General features: G+C 42.2%; 1 long non-coding RNA gene across 1 annotated transcript in view; it reads right to left on the bottom strand.

Moving 5' to 3' along the window:
• Positions 1-6,222: 6,222 nt before the first annotated feature.
• LINC03041 (long intergenic non-protein coding RNA 3041) overlaps positions 6,223-14,036 on the bottom strand; it is a 72,644-nt gene continuing 64,830 nt past the window's right edge. The window contains exon 4 of the long non-coding RNA XR_013405054.1: positions 6,223-6,326. This is a non-coding gene — a long non-coding RNA (long intergenic non-protein coding RNA 3041). The remainder of the gene's footprint in view (positions 6,327-14,036) is intronic.

The raw sequence follows: 14,036 nt of genomic DNA, 5'->3' as shown, positions 1-14,036 counted from the left end.
AATGTCCAGGCTCCTGTCCAGTGGTGGCTGCCGTTTCTCGGTGGCAGAGATAATGCCTGGTTTATTCTTAGTAAAGTGTTTAGGATGCTGAGCCTGAGGGGCTCTGGAATGAAAAAACAACAAAATAAACAAACCGGAGGCCTGTTCTGCCTGGCTCCCAGAGACATGCCAAGCTGGGCAAAGGAAGGAGATTGAGGTGGGACTGAGACATTGTTGCATTGTGAATGCCCCGTTTCCCCACCTCCTGCCCCCCAAATCATGATTGTTTTATGTGGTTATTTTTCCCTTTGGTGAGGAAAATGGGATGTGATGTCAATTACTGGGAAAAATATACAAAGTCCTAATGGTTAATCTATTCTTCTAAGTATGTGGAAGGTTACTACACCTAAGAGACTTGATCTAATTGTATAATAAAACTCAAATCATTTCCAGCCAGATTGGACATGCCAGGGCCGCCGCTGCCGCCGCTGCCGCCGCGCCCTGGGCAGAAGAGAGGTGAGCTGACCCTGGAAATTGCTCGTGGGTAAAATCAGCGGAGGATCTGAAGGCAGTCGGGAATATGGCTGCAGGGAGCAATGAGGGACCATAAAGATGTTGTACCGTAAATAGTATCTTCTTGTTTTATGTGTCTCGGTGGTGGCAGTTGTTTTCTCCGCTAGAATGTCTATGTCAAGAGTCTAACCTTGGAGAGAAATCCACAATCCTGCTCCATGATGTTCTCTCCCTTCTTCCCCCTTCCCTGGACTCGTCGTTTATAGGTTGTCGTTTAAAAAACTCACAGCGCCAAGCATTTTCACATAATTTGTCTAGTTTAATTTCATCCTCCCAATGACCCTCCCAGGAAAATCCAATTATCATTTTACAGATGAAAAATCGAAGAGAGGCTAAGTTGTCCAAAGTTGAATGGCTAAAAAATGATGGTGCCAGGACTCAAACCCAAGCTTTCTAACTCATGTTGGCCTTTTCTGCTCTTCCACAGCTGTCCCAGTTTGGGGCCAGCAGGCCCTCTTTGCAAAGCCCTGTTAAGTGATTTTGGTGTCAGGGCATGGTGGAGACCTGAGGCTTGGGAGGAAGGTGTGCGCAGTGTGGAGGTGGTGGAAACACATTTTCTAAAATTAGCTTTCTCCTTTCAACTCTTTCTGATCTGATCTAAAAACATGAAAAGGCTTGCAACCACCCCCTTGCATGTAAATCCATTGACAGCGTCTTAGGCCACCACAAAAGGCAAAGCCTCTGTTTATTTAAGCATTGGGATTTACAAAAGAAAAAAAAAGAACAATACATCTGGGAGTAGAAGTCTTTGGGTTATAAATGAGCTCTCGCCCCACCAAAGAAAAAAATAATAATTATAATAAAAATAATGGCACCGTATTCTCTGATAAACCAGTGCCAGAAAAGCTCTTGGGGATCAAGTTTTGTCAGTCCCCAGCTTTTACCAATTTAAATTCTTGGCAGAGTATTAAAAAAAAAAAAAAGTATAAGGTATTTGAAACTCCAGTCCCTCAGGTACTAAATCTAGCGTTTCCTGGCAATAGATGAATGTTGCTGGAGTGAAAACCTAGCATCACAGGACCATATCTCCATGGCTGTTCATATTTATACTTAACAGACAAATATGTCATTCTTTCCGGATCCCTTTATGGGGCCAATTTTTTTTTCTCACGTGTTACCCACCCACTTCTGATAAAAAAGCCCAGGACACAGACTTTGAGTAAGGAGGATGCTCTGTGGTATCAAAAACCATGCTTCCCCCCAGCTGCTTAATTCCCTAAGCCACAGGTATAATAAAGTAGGAACAGGATTGTAGACACTCAAACCTCAGTGGAGATTGTGAGCGGGCGCAGGATCGATGTAGCCTGGTGACATTCACTCCTTGGTCCCTTCACATGTTCTTGTTCTTCATAGGGTGGTTGTGATCCACAGAGAGAGTTGGAGCTAAGATGATCTTGCCAGAACTTGGATTGGCAGAGGCTGTGTGACTCTTTCTGGGCAGTTAGCAAAAGGACCACTTTTCAGTGTTAAGGTCTACACTCGTTCATAAACTATGGATCATTTTCTCTATTCGGGGGTCCTGCAGTTCCACTTCATCATAAAGTGTTCTCTAGTTGCCTTTCAGAATCAGAATATCTTTTCTATTCCACTCCTTTTTTTTTTTTTTTTTTTTTTTTTTTTTTTCTGAGATGGAGTCTGGCTCTGTCGCCCAGGCTGGAGTACAATGGCACAATCTCGCCTCACTGCAACCTCCACCTCCCGGGTTCAAGCGATTCTCCTGCCTCAGCCTCCTGAGTAGCTGCGACTGCAGGCGCCTACCACTATGCCCGGGTAATTTTTGTATCTTTAGTAGAGACAGGGTTTCACTGTCTTAGCCAGGATGGTCTCAATCTCCTGACCTCGTGATCCACCTGCCTCGGCCTCCCAAAGTGCTGGGATTACAGGCATGAGCCACCGCGCCTGGTCTATTCTCCTAATTAAGTTTCTTCTCTTTCCTCTCCTCTAACCCCTGCTAATGGCATTAAGTGTAGCCTGGAAATATCTCAGATTATTCACCTCCCTGAGTCTACAGACCGCATTTCAACCTTTATCACATAAGAAGGGAAGAGGACACACATTAATTGAACACCTACTAGCCCTTGGGCTCTGTGCTTACTCCTTACCCACCTTTAAACTTGCATGGAGAAAGGAATGGAATTAACATCTTCAGTACTTTGAGGCCCTGAGAAACACTGATAAAATATTGCAATGTGACATGTCCATTTCTTTGTCCATTCTAGAGTTTCGTATTTTTGTAAGTGGAAAATGCATCCTTTAACTTTCAGAAAAACGAGTTTTCAGTTAAAGTGTTAAGGTATCTCAACCCTCTGTGTTTCATAAAATATTTATACCATAACCTGAGGGACACAGAGATGTCTCAGCAGGAATGGAAAATAACTGGGGTGAGGATTTTCAATAAGAAGTTGCCACGGGAACTTTCCACATATTCTGTGAGTACCACTTAAGCTTTAGCCCACACGGCAGCCTTTCCTTAGCTCAGGCTGATGAGATGCTACTCAGCTGTCTAAGGCAACCTGAGAACCACAGCATCTTCTGGTAACAGCAACAAGGTCGACTTTTCTTTTCGTTCTCCTGCTCCCAAAATAAGGCAGCTGCCCAAGGCAGCCTCTTGCTCTCTGCCCTTTCTTTCTGTTCCCTTTATAGAGTTGCTCATCTATTCTCTCAATTTCAGCCATGCCCCATGCTGACCCCTCCTTAGGGTCTCAGTCCTATGTGCTTAGCTGCTTGTGGGACATTTAAACATGCTTGCCTCACTTCAAACTCAATATGCCCCGAAACAAACCCTTTTCCTCCCAGAGTTTCAAATTTGAGCCAGTTGTCCCAATTTTCTGAGTACACACATCTGAAATACCAAAACTATTCTCACTCTCCTGTCTTTTGTAATATTAACAATGGTTGCCATGTATTAATAATCATAGCTAATTTTAGTTAGATTCTTCCATATGCCATTGTCATTTTACAGATGAGGAACAAGCTCATAGATGGGAAGGGACTGGCCCAAGGTCACCTCACTGCCTGTGATGCTACAAGAGGTGGGTCTCAATTCTGATCTGGGTCTGTCCCTCCTGAGAGCCTGCACTCACAACCTCTCCACACTTTGTGGCAATCAGGCAGAGCCCCATGAGTTCTTCCCAAGAAATATCTCTTGAAGCCATAAACATTGGTCTATTCCCAGTTCAGCTTGTCCCTCACCGCCTTTCTCCTGAACTGATTTCCCCGGCACCATGATTTCCCTGGCTTCAACCTTTTTCCACCAGAAACAACATCAACAGCTCATCTTGTTAAGGTGTGCCATGTTTACCATATTGAGCAAGAAGCAACCTCCAGTGGTTCCCAGGAGAGCAGCCTTGCCCAAACTGTTTCTGGAGTATTCCACATACATCCCCTCATTGAAGGAGTGAGAATCTGCTCTGTGCCAGGAAGTCAATGAGACAAATGAATGGAGTTTCATGGTAATAAAAAAGTAGACGTTGAATTAAAAACTGCACAGGTGATGAATGTTTCGAAGAAAAATACAGAATGCTTTTGGGAGCCCCTGAAAGGTGAGCCAATCTCACCTAGCTGGCTGGTCAGGGAGGTTTGCTGTTTGTGGGTGTATACTGGGTTGAGGAAAGCTAAAGCCATGTTTTTGTTCTAGGTCTTCTCAGAGCGTGACAATGTGCTAGAATGTAGTATGACTTTTTTGAGGCGATGAGTTTGTACACAGCATCTTCCAAGTGTCCTTCATGTTGCTGCCCTCTTTTGTGAAGCATCTTAGAGGGTGGGTGTTCCATAGCATACTAGTTTAAGAAAGACTGCCCTAGAGGATAAAGTCCAAGTTTGTTATCCTGGCCTTGGTGTTCCAAACACAATGACTAACTTGACTTGAATATCGTTGCCCTGCCCTGCCCATCCACCTCACCTCCTGTTAGTGCATCCCCTTCCACAGTAGTGTAGCCATTTGCTATTAACGTGGCTCTATGCTGCTCATCAGACACACAGGCCCCCCTCCCACAGAGAATACTGCCTTTTCCCCCAACCCTTGTCAAGTCGTTCTCCACTCTCCAAGGTCCAACTGGAAATTCCTACTACCACCAAGAAAACACTGTTTCCCTTTCACTTTATTAGTTCATGTGTCTCTTGCATTTTTCAGTCCTCTAACCCTTAGCTATATGATTCAATTAGATTAGGTAGCTACTGGAATCTAAAGACCTTGTTTCTAGTCCCTGCTGTGAATCCACTCTGTGCAACCCTATGCTCTTGGCCTTTCTAAGTTTCAGCTTTCTCATCAGTGAAAAAGAAGTACTGTTCCCTCAGAAGCTGAATTAGTTTTTCCTCTAACGAGTGTCTTTTTGTTGTTGTTGTTTAAAACAAAACAAAAACAAAACAAACAAACAAGAATGTGGAGAGAACACATCTTTGCAGAAACGCTGTCTCTTGGTCTTTGAGCTAGTCCATCCAGGCTCTGTGCAGAATTCTCCATGAGTTCTTTGTGAGTCCAGGCAGCACGTTTTGGTTGTTTCCCTCAACTCTGCTTCTCTGTTCCCAATACTTCTATCAAAGGAATGAATCAAAGAAGAGCAGTAATGAGTCTAGTAAAGCAGATGATTGGCGGCTAGGAGCTGTGTGATTGGCCTGCCAGTTGGGGACTGGGTGCCGTGGGAGGGCTCATGTGAATCCACGTGTGAGATTCAGCTGCGTATTGATCAAGTCCATTTGCACGGGAACCTCATCATCAGCTCCTGCTTAAGCCCTCGCTTCCCCGGTAATTGACTCTCGCATATTGATTAAGATGTTGATGTGTCCCAGGATTTCTCGGTGGTGATGCAGGCGCGCCTCCCGGCAGGCCAGGCTGGCAAAGCTCTTGCTGCACGGCTGTCACCAGGCACTCCTTAATGGATAAAGCTGTCATCTGAGAGCTGGAATGTCTTGCAGGCACAAAGACGAAATTAACTGTTCAATAATGTATGGGGCACGGAAAAAACTTTACCCAACAACTCGAATTGATTGCTGTAAGTGTTTTGACTGCACTTGCCTGCTTTGCATAAAGTCAGCGACTTTGGCAAGCCTGATGTTCACGTACATCCATTTCTCGGTTTCTTTCAGAATAAGAGTTGCGAGACTTCAGCGGCTGCCAGGAATGGGCTGTCTGGAGGGAAGGGGGAAAAGGGGTTGGGGAGTAGATGGCACCACTGACACCTCTCCCTTGAGAGCCTTCAGCAATTTCTGGGCTTTAAAACAATGTGTTACTGGCAGTTTATTGGAATCTTGCTGGAATGGATCAGCTTGGGCGAGTTGGGTGAATCACCGGGTATGGAATTCCTGGAGCTCTGTGTCCTCACTTTGCCCCTGGCTTGCCTCCTCCCCTTCCCTGTTAGGCTGGGACCTCTTGCAGAGAGAGGCTGTCAGTCAGACCTATGGGAGGAGGTCTGCTCTTGGTCACACATTTAACACCAGTTTGATAAACAATTTTCATGCATTTAAGTTGGACCCTGCTTATTATTTGGGAGTTGGTTAAACACGTGCTGTCTGACGATCCCACAGGTACTAGAAACCACTGTATGTGTCTCCTCCACTTCTCCCTCTCTCACCTGGAAAAGGATGAAAATACCAAGGTAGCAAAGCTATACTCTACATGTTTTCTGCCAAGCTCAGCCCTTTAAAAACATAACAAGATCCTTTGAACATAGCTCTGTTTTATCACAGGATCTTTATTGAAGTTTTAATCAACACAAGCAGCTGACAAAATAGGAGACTGTAGATTCGGCTGTACATTATGTATCTTCCTTGTGAGTCTGAAAAAAAAATCATCACATTAAAAGAAGAGAAAATAAACAGCCTCGTTTAAAAAACAAACGAATCCCACCAAACCAAGGAAATCCTTTCACACCCGAAGGAAAGCCTGCCGTGTGGCGTGCCGACTGCAGCTCCAGAGTTTGGAGCCTCATGGAGATCATTACCATAAGACAAATAACCATCTCATTTTTGTCACCCACTATGAGTGAACTCAAAACCTCAGGCCCACATCCAGAGATTCCTTCTCCACAGGCCCAGCCAGCTACGAAGGGAAGGAGGGTACCAGCCCCTATATCCAAATCCGTATCCTTTTCTCGGTCCAGCCACTGTGCCATGGCTCTGGATGGTGATGCAACATTCTGGCTGGCAGAGTCCCCTCCTCACCACTGCCTCCATCTCCTTTACTTGCTTCCTTTCTTCCCAAAGGAAGGGTCTCCACTTAGTGTGTGAGGGATCACTGGACGAGAGGGAGGAGTGCTTTCCTCTTTCTATCCCAATCTCAGTTCCCTTTTTGAAGCCCTTCTGCTGTCTTGCACTCCAAGAAAGGTGTCTCCCAGGCCGACACAGTGATGTTATTTCCACAAGTGGTGTATGGAAACTATTGAAGAGATGGATCCTGGGGGCTACAGCCCAACTGATGAGACTCTTGCTTTTCCGGTCAAAGTGATGTCTCTTTTCACTGAGAAAAGAAGCTAAGTCTATGTCAAAGAGGCCTCAGGGGCGGGTGGTGCTGTGGAGTGTTGTCATGGAGAACCAGGCTCTTTAGTTGTTTAGATCTGGATTTGAATCTCAGCTCCGCCTCTCACAAAGTATGGGCCTGGCACGTGGTAAGTTTCTCGAAATATGCATTGACAGAAGGAATGCATAGGGAGGAGGAGGATGGGCAGGATGTGGTCCAGACGGGGCACCCGAGCAAGGAGAACATACAAAGTGTGAGAAAGATGAGCTGGATGTGGTCCCTCAGAAAGATTTCTTGAAATAACAGATGAATACCTATTGGCACAGAAGCATTGAAAGGTCCGAGCTAGGACTAAGCACACTGGGGATGACAGGATTGGCCTGAGCATCTTTGGGGAGTCTGGAGGGTTGTGTGGTGCCACGGGCACTGTTGGAGAGCCTCAAAGGCCAGGTGGGGCCTGGGAATGAGCATCTGATTCTGGAATAGGACAGTGGCAGGATCTGTCCTTTGGGAATGATTACTTGGCCATAGTGGAATGACGGTGAGTGGGCCAGCAGGAGCCTAGACCCAGGCATTGTCCAGGATGGCCATCTTGTGTTGGATATCAAGGACCAGAGCTAAGACTGTCAGCATCAGATAAGGAAATGACATAGTCTTGGCAGGTCTTGGGGGAGATGGCTGCCCAGTCATCCTGATCCTATGAATACTGTGGTGACATTCATATCAGAGTTTCCATCTGAGAGTAAGATTTTCCAGGGAGCTTCCCTGGAAGTTCTGTTTCTGTGCATCTTATCAATTTGCAACCACATCCAGGGAACTGGGCCAGTAGGCCAAGACTTCTTCCTGTCATCCTTCCCCTCCCTTGCTTTCCTCAGATACTTGTTCCCTGTGTGCTCTGGCAGATGGTGGAGATACAATGATGAGACACATCAGGTTCCTCATTCCCAGATGTTCTCAGCCCAAAGGAGGTAGACAAACCAATACGCAGGCATGGCCAAAGTGCAGAGGAGGCCAAGAGAACAGGATGACTAACTCAAATGGGAAGCATAGTTCACAGAGACTCCTAACTCCCTATTGATCAAGAGTACAGAGGAACTTGGCCTCTCCAAAAAAGTAAGAGAGGTTCCAAACCTTACTCATTGCAGTGGGATGAAAGATTGGGAGAAAATGGAAGAAATACACAGGAGAGTATGATTGGCTCTTATCTGAGTCCATTTGTGCTGCTACAACAAAATACCTCAGACTAGGTCATTTTCAAATAATAGCAATGTGTCTCTTATAGCTCTAGAGGCAGGGAAGTCCAAGATCAAGGTGCCAGCAGGTTTGGTGTCTGGCAAGGCCTTGCCTCTGCTTCAGAGATGGCCCCTTGTGCTGAGTCCTCACATGGCAGAAGGGAGAGCAGAGGTGGGTGGGGTGAACTTATTTCCTCAAGCCCTTTTTATAAGGGCACTAATTCCATTCATGAGGGCTAATCACCTCCAAAAGGCCCCACCTCTTAATGCTATTGGATTGGGAATTAATTTTCAACATGCCTTTTGCAGGAACACAAACATTCAAACTACAGATCTGTCCAGGTATGTGATTTGGTAGAAAACCCAGGCAAGCCCAGCCACAGCAGCTCATTTGAGCACTCGGGCCTGCAAGAGGCCACTTCGGAGTCAACACACAGGTACAGGATCCTCAGAAAAACTTTGCAATTATTCTGGCCACCTTTAACTTCTAGATTTCCCTGGGATACAGAGAGTACTTGCCCTTCAGCCTTAGGGAAGATAAGTAAATTAGGTCAGAACTGCATTTTGTCCTCATGGGTAAATGGGGGGAATTGTCGCAGAGCTTAGGTAACCAACGGCCAACTCCCCCATTCTGTCTCAAGGCAATTACAGTAAGTGATCTGAAGTGGTGAGAATGGAAATGATTTATTCTGAGAACCTTGTCAGTACTGCTGTTAAATCATTTGTATTTCATTATGGACCATGAGCGGGCTAGACTACATTCCTTTGCTTCAGGCCCCCGTGCCATTTCCACAACTGGTTATTTCAGGTGACAATTAACAGGAAATGATGCTAACAGCCCCAGGGTGGTCACTTTTCTGGGGGACTCTGTGTATTAAGTTTCAATTACTTAGAGTCTCCCATCTAAGTCTCCAAAAGGAAATGAACTGCCTTTATAGTTGTCACAGAAAATCAGTTACTTCTTCTTTTTTTTTTTTTTTTTTTTTTTTATCTTTCCCAGTCTCTGTTTTGTCAGTCAAGTTTCGGAAAGTTAAACTAAGAGTTAAACCCAAGGTTCTCTGGGGTCTCATCTGTAAGAAACTCATCTATTTCTTCTACAATCCAAACACCAAAGACAAAAAATGAAAAGCATACGAAGCAAATCATAATGTGGAATAAAATAGTGTTTGTCTTTTTCCCTTCGGTATTTTAATCCCATGTTATGGAGAATGCTCTCAGCAGGGAACCCAGCATTTCCTGCCCCGATGGTCTCCATGTTCTTTCCTTCTTTTCTGAGGACTTCTGCTTCAGGACCACGGAATAGGATGTGTTGGTTTCCAGTGCAGTGTAGCAAACGGAGGTCCTGCCCAGACAGGCAGGATGTGCAGCATTTTCTGCTGACCGCAGCCGTCGCAGCTGCTGTGGTGCCTTTCTGCTAAGACAGCGAGCAGTGTCTGTTTGAAGTCTGGTCTTTGGGAAGGAGACCCAAGAGAACTTGAGCTGGGCTTGTCTGGATATCAAAGTCCAAATTAAAAATTTATTCTAGTGTTTGAAAAATTCCTGGCCAAAACCTTCATATGGATTTAAAAAATACAAACTCACTGCTTTCTTCAGTGTCTCCGATTGAGGACGAGAGGATTTATTTCTATAAAGAAAAAATGAAAGTGAGTCCGAACAGTTCCATAAAAGGACTCAGGTCAGACGGCCTCTTAGCTAAATCTGTAAGAAAAGTAATCTGTTAAACCACTTTGGGCAACTGGGAAGCGCTTGTATTAGTTATCATTTGTGAATCTTCGTTTTCCCCCTTTCCTATTGCATGTCGGATCACCTGGCTCTTTCTGCTGGATGTAAAGGGTGAAGAATGAGAGAGTTCCTATTCCACACCCCATACTCCTACCCCATTAGACAGAAAAGTAGAGGAGAAAGCTCTGTTTAAAAGTCGTGATATTGGGAAGGAGAAAAAAGATTGCCAAGCAGATAATGTAATAGTAATTATGAAATTATCGATAAAAAGAACATAAAAATCATTAGGCCAAAACAGAAAAAAATTAAACAAGGAAAGGGTGAACATTTAAGCAATAAAATTAAACCAAGGCCATTAACAAAATATACAGAAGAAGTAGAACTACCTGACATGGGACATTATTAGTGTAATGTGATTTTGGTGGTGGTTGTTATTACTGTTTTTGTTTGTTTGTTTGAGATGGAGTCTCTCTCTGTCACCCAGGCTGGAGTGCAATGGCGCGATCTCTGCTCACTTGCAACCTCTGCCTCCTGAACTCAAGTGATTCTCTTGCCTCAGCCTCCTGAGTAGCTGGGATTATAGGTACCCACCACCACACCCAGCTAATTTTTTTTGTATTTTTAGTAGAGACGGGGTTTCACCATGTTGGCCAGGCTAGTTTCAAACTCCTGACCTCAAATGATCCACCCGCCTTGGCCTCCCAAAGTGTTGGGATTACAGGCGTGAGCCACCACGCCCAGCCGTGAGCCAACACACCCAGCCATGAAATGTTGAAACAGAAGTTGAGAATGAGAAATTCGCTCCAAGGGCAGAACAACTCGATGAAGGATCAGGATGAATATATCAAGTTTAGATTGAAAGCAAAGTGCTGAATAAAAGAAAGTGACAGAACCATGTCAACAGACAGAAGCAATGGCAACTATGAAGGCAGACAGCCCCAGAACTACAAAGACACAAAACAGCCTGCAAAAATGAATGCTAAGCCTCAAATGAATTCATACAGATCCTCTGGTAAAGGGTTTTTGCTATTGTGGTTGTTTTGGTAAACTTCATAATTTGAAGTATATCTAAGATACCTAGCATTAGTGTATAGTTTGATTAATTTTTCAGAGTGAACACACCCACGTGACCACCATTTGGACCTGGCCATGGAATAATGCCATTTCTGTAAGGCTACCATCTTGACTCCCACTTTCCAAGAGTGACCCCTCTTTGGACAGCCATCAGTATAGATTAGTTTTGTCTGTCATTGAAGGTCCATAGAGTCATACAATATCTTTTATTTCTTCCTTCACTCAACATTATAATTTTTATCCATACTGTTGCACATAGTGGTAGTTTGTGCATTCTCAGTGCTATATAGTATTCCATTGTATATATGCCATAATGAACACCTTTCTCCTGTTGATAGACATTTGTGTTGCTTCTAGGCTCTGGCTAGTAGAAATAGCACTGCTATGAATATTCTTGTGTGTGACTTTTGATGCCGTTATATGTACATCTCTTTGTGTATATATCTAGGAGAATGGTTGTCAGAGACTATGCATATGTTAGCTTCAGTAGATACCACAAAAACAATTTTTCAAAGCATGGCATCAGGTTCCATGCCTGCTAATGGCATGTAAGAATTCCCATCACTTCAGATTCTCACCAGTATTCAGCATTGTCAATTTATCTTAAATTTATATTCTGATAAGAAAGTGGCTTAATATTGAACTGTGATTCTAAGTTTGCATACTTTCATAAGTTTGTTACCAATTTAGACATCTTCTTTTGTAAAAGGACTGTTCAATAATTTTTTGTCCATTTTTAATACATTATATGTCATCTTGTTGTTATATAAGAAATATTTAAATATTCTGGATATATTTTTGGAAATACCTTCTCCCACTCTATGACTGGCCCTTTGATTCTCTTAAATGTATGTCTGTGTTTTCTTTACTTTTCTTTTTTTCATGAGAAGTTGTTAATTTTAACGAGACCAATTCATCAATCTTTAGTTTTATAGTTAGCAAATTTTATGCATTGTTTTGATTTATCTACACCAAGCTCATGAAGATATTCTCATATGTTATATTTTAGAAGCTTTATTGTTCAACCTTTTACACTTAGGCCTATGTTCCATCTGTAAGGGACTTTTGTGTATGGTGTGAGATGGGGGTCAAATAATTTTTTTTCTTTTGGAAATCCAATTCACCCAGCCATTTATTTTCACACACTACATTGCAGTGGTTCCTGTGTTGTACATCAGGTAATTTCTATGCAGCTCTGTTTCTGGACTCTCAACTCTGTTCCATGGATCCATTTGTCTCTATTTACACCAATATCATATTGCCTTAATTACTGTGGCTTTATAAGTTTTGATATCTGGTAGTACAAGTCCTTCAGGTTTCTTCTTTTTCAATTTTGTCTTGACTATTTTTGACACTTTGTATTTCTAGGTAAATTTTGGAATTAGCTTACCAATTTTAGGAAGGAAGGGAGAGAGGGAGGGAGGGTGGATGGGAGCGAAGAAGGAAGGAGAGAGAAAGAAAACCTGCTGGAATTTTGAGTAGTATTGCATGGAAGCATAGGCCAATTTGCAGAGCATTAACATTTTTACAACTGTGGGTCTCCCAATCCAATTTACATGTTAAATCTCCTCATTTATTTAAGTCTTTAAAAACTATTCTCTGTAATGTTCTGCGTTTGCTATGCATTGGTCAAGTGCATATTTTGCTAAGTTTATTCCTAACAAGGTGCTTAATTTTTTAAATACTATTATAAATGGCATCGAATTTAAAGTATTATTTTCTAATATTTGTTGCAAGTATACCAAAACATAGCTGATTTTTGTATGTTGACTTTATATTAATTAGTTTAGCTAAATTTGCTGACTCATCCTAATAATTCACCTGTAGATTCTATGCATATAATCATGTCCACAGATAATATCAGGTTTGTGTCTTTTCTAATCCTTAAATTTTGAAATTTCTTTTTCTTGTCTAAACTATGCTGGCTAGAACCTCCAGTACACTGTTAGACAGAAGTGGTAAGAGCAAACATCCTTGTCTTGTTCCTGGTCTCCAGTAGGAGTGTTCCTATTTCATTATTAAATATAGACTTTTATAGATGAAAGGGTTCCCTTCTAATCCTAATTTGATGCCAGTTATATTTTCAGTGATAAACAAATTCTGAGTTTTACCAAATGCTTTTTATTCATCTTTTGAGGTATTCATATGGTTTTTCTTCTTTATTCTGTTTCTGTGGTGAATTATATTGATTTTTAAGTGTTAAACCAACCTTGCATTTTTAAAAGAAACTATTTTGTCATGCTATCTGATACTTTAAAAATATCTCTAGATTTGGTTTGCCACTATTTTGCTCAACAGTTTTATATCTATATTACAATGAAGGATTGGCCTATAATTTTCTTCTCCTGGAATGTCCTTGACAAGTTTCAGTATCAAAGTAATGCTGGCCTCATCAAATGAGTAGCAAAGTATTTCTTCCTTTTTCCAATCCCTGGAAGAATTTGTGTAACACTCATATTTTTTCTCATATGTTTGAAATAACTCCTCACTCAAATGTCTAGGCCTCATTTCTTTGTAGGAATTTTAAATTATATATTCAATTTCTCTAGCAAATATGTGAATATTCAAATTATCCATTTTTTTCTTCTACCAATTTTTGCATTTTTCTAGGAATTTGTCCATTTCACCTGCATGTTCAGAGACATTGACATAAAATTCTTCATAATATCATCTTAATATTTTGTTTAATGTTTGTAGGGTGTGTGTTAGTAGTTTATGCTTTTGTTTTATCTAGGTTAGTCTCTCCAGGGATCTATTTATTAGGCTTTCCCTGAAAATATGGACAAATACATAGAAATTCATTATTCAATAAAAAGTTAAGAGAATGCCAACTGAAAGATATATAGTGTGTTGGTAGTTAAAAGCAAGATTTATAATTGATTGGGAAGCTCACAGGGACTTAAAGTGGGAAATAATTAAGATAAACCTTGAAGGAAAGTAGAATGTTGACAGTATTAATAGAAAAGGCATTGTTGGCATAAGAGAAATTTGGATAATGTGTA

The sequence above is a fragment of the Macaca mulatta genome, chromosome 15 (assembly GCF_049350105.2).
Source record: "Macaca mulatta isolate MMU2019108-1 chromosome 15, T2T-MMU8v2.0, whole genome shotgun sequence".
Lineage (NCBI taxonomy): Eukaryota > Metazoa > Chordata > Mammalia > Primates > Cercopithecidae > Macaca > Macaca mulatta.
Note: the sequence above shows the minus strand (reverse complement) of the source record. Positions and strands in the feature narration are given on the sequence as shown.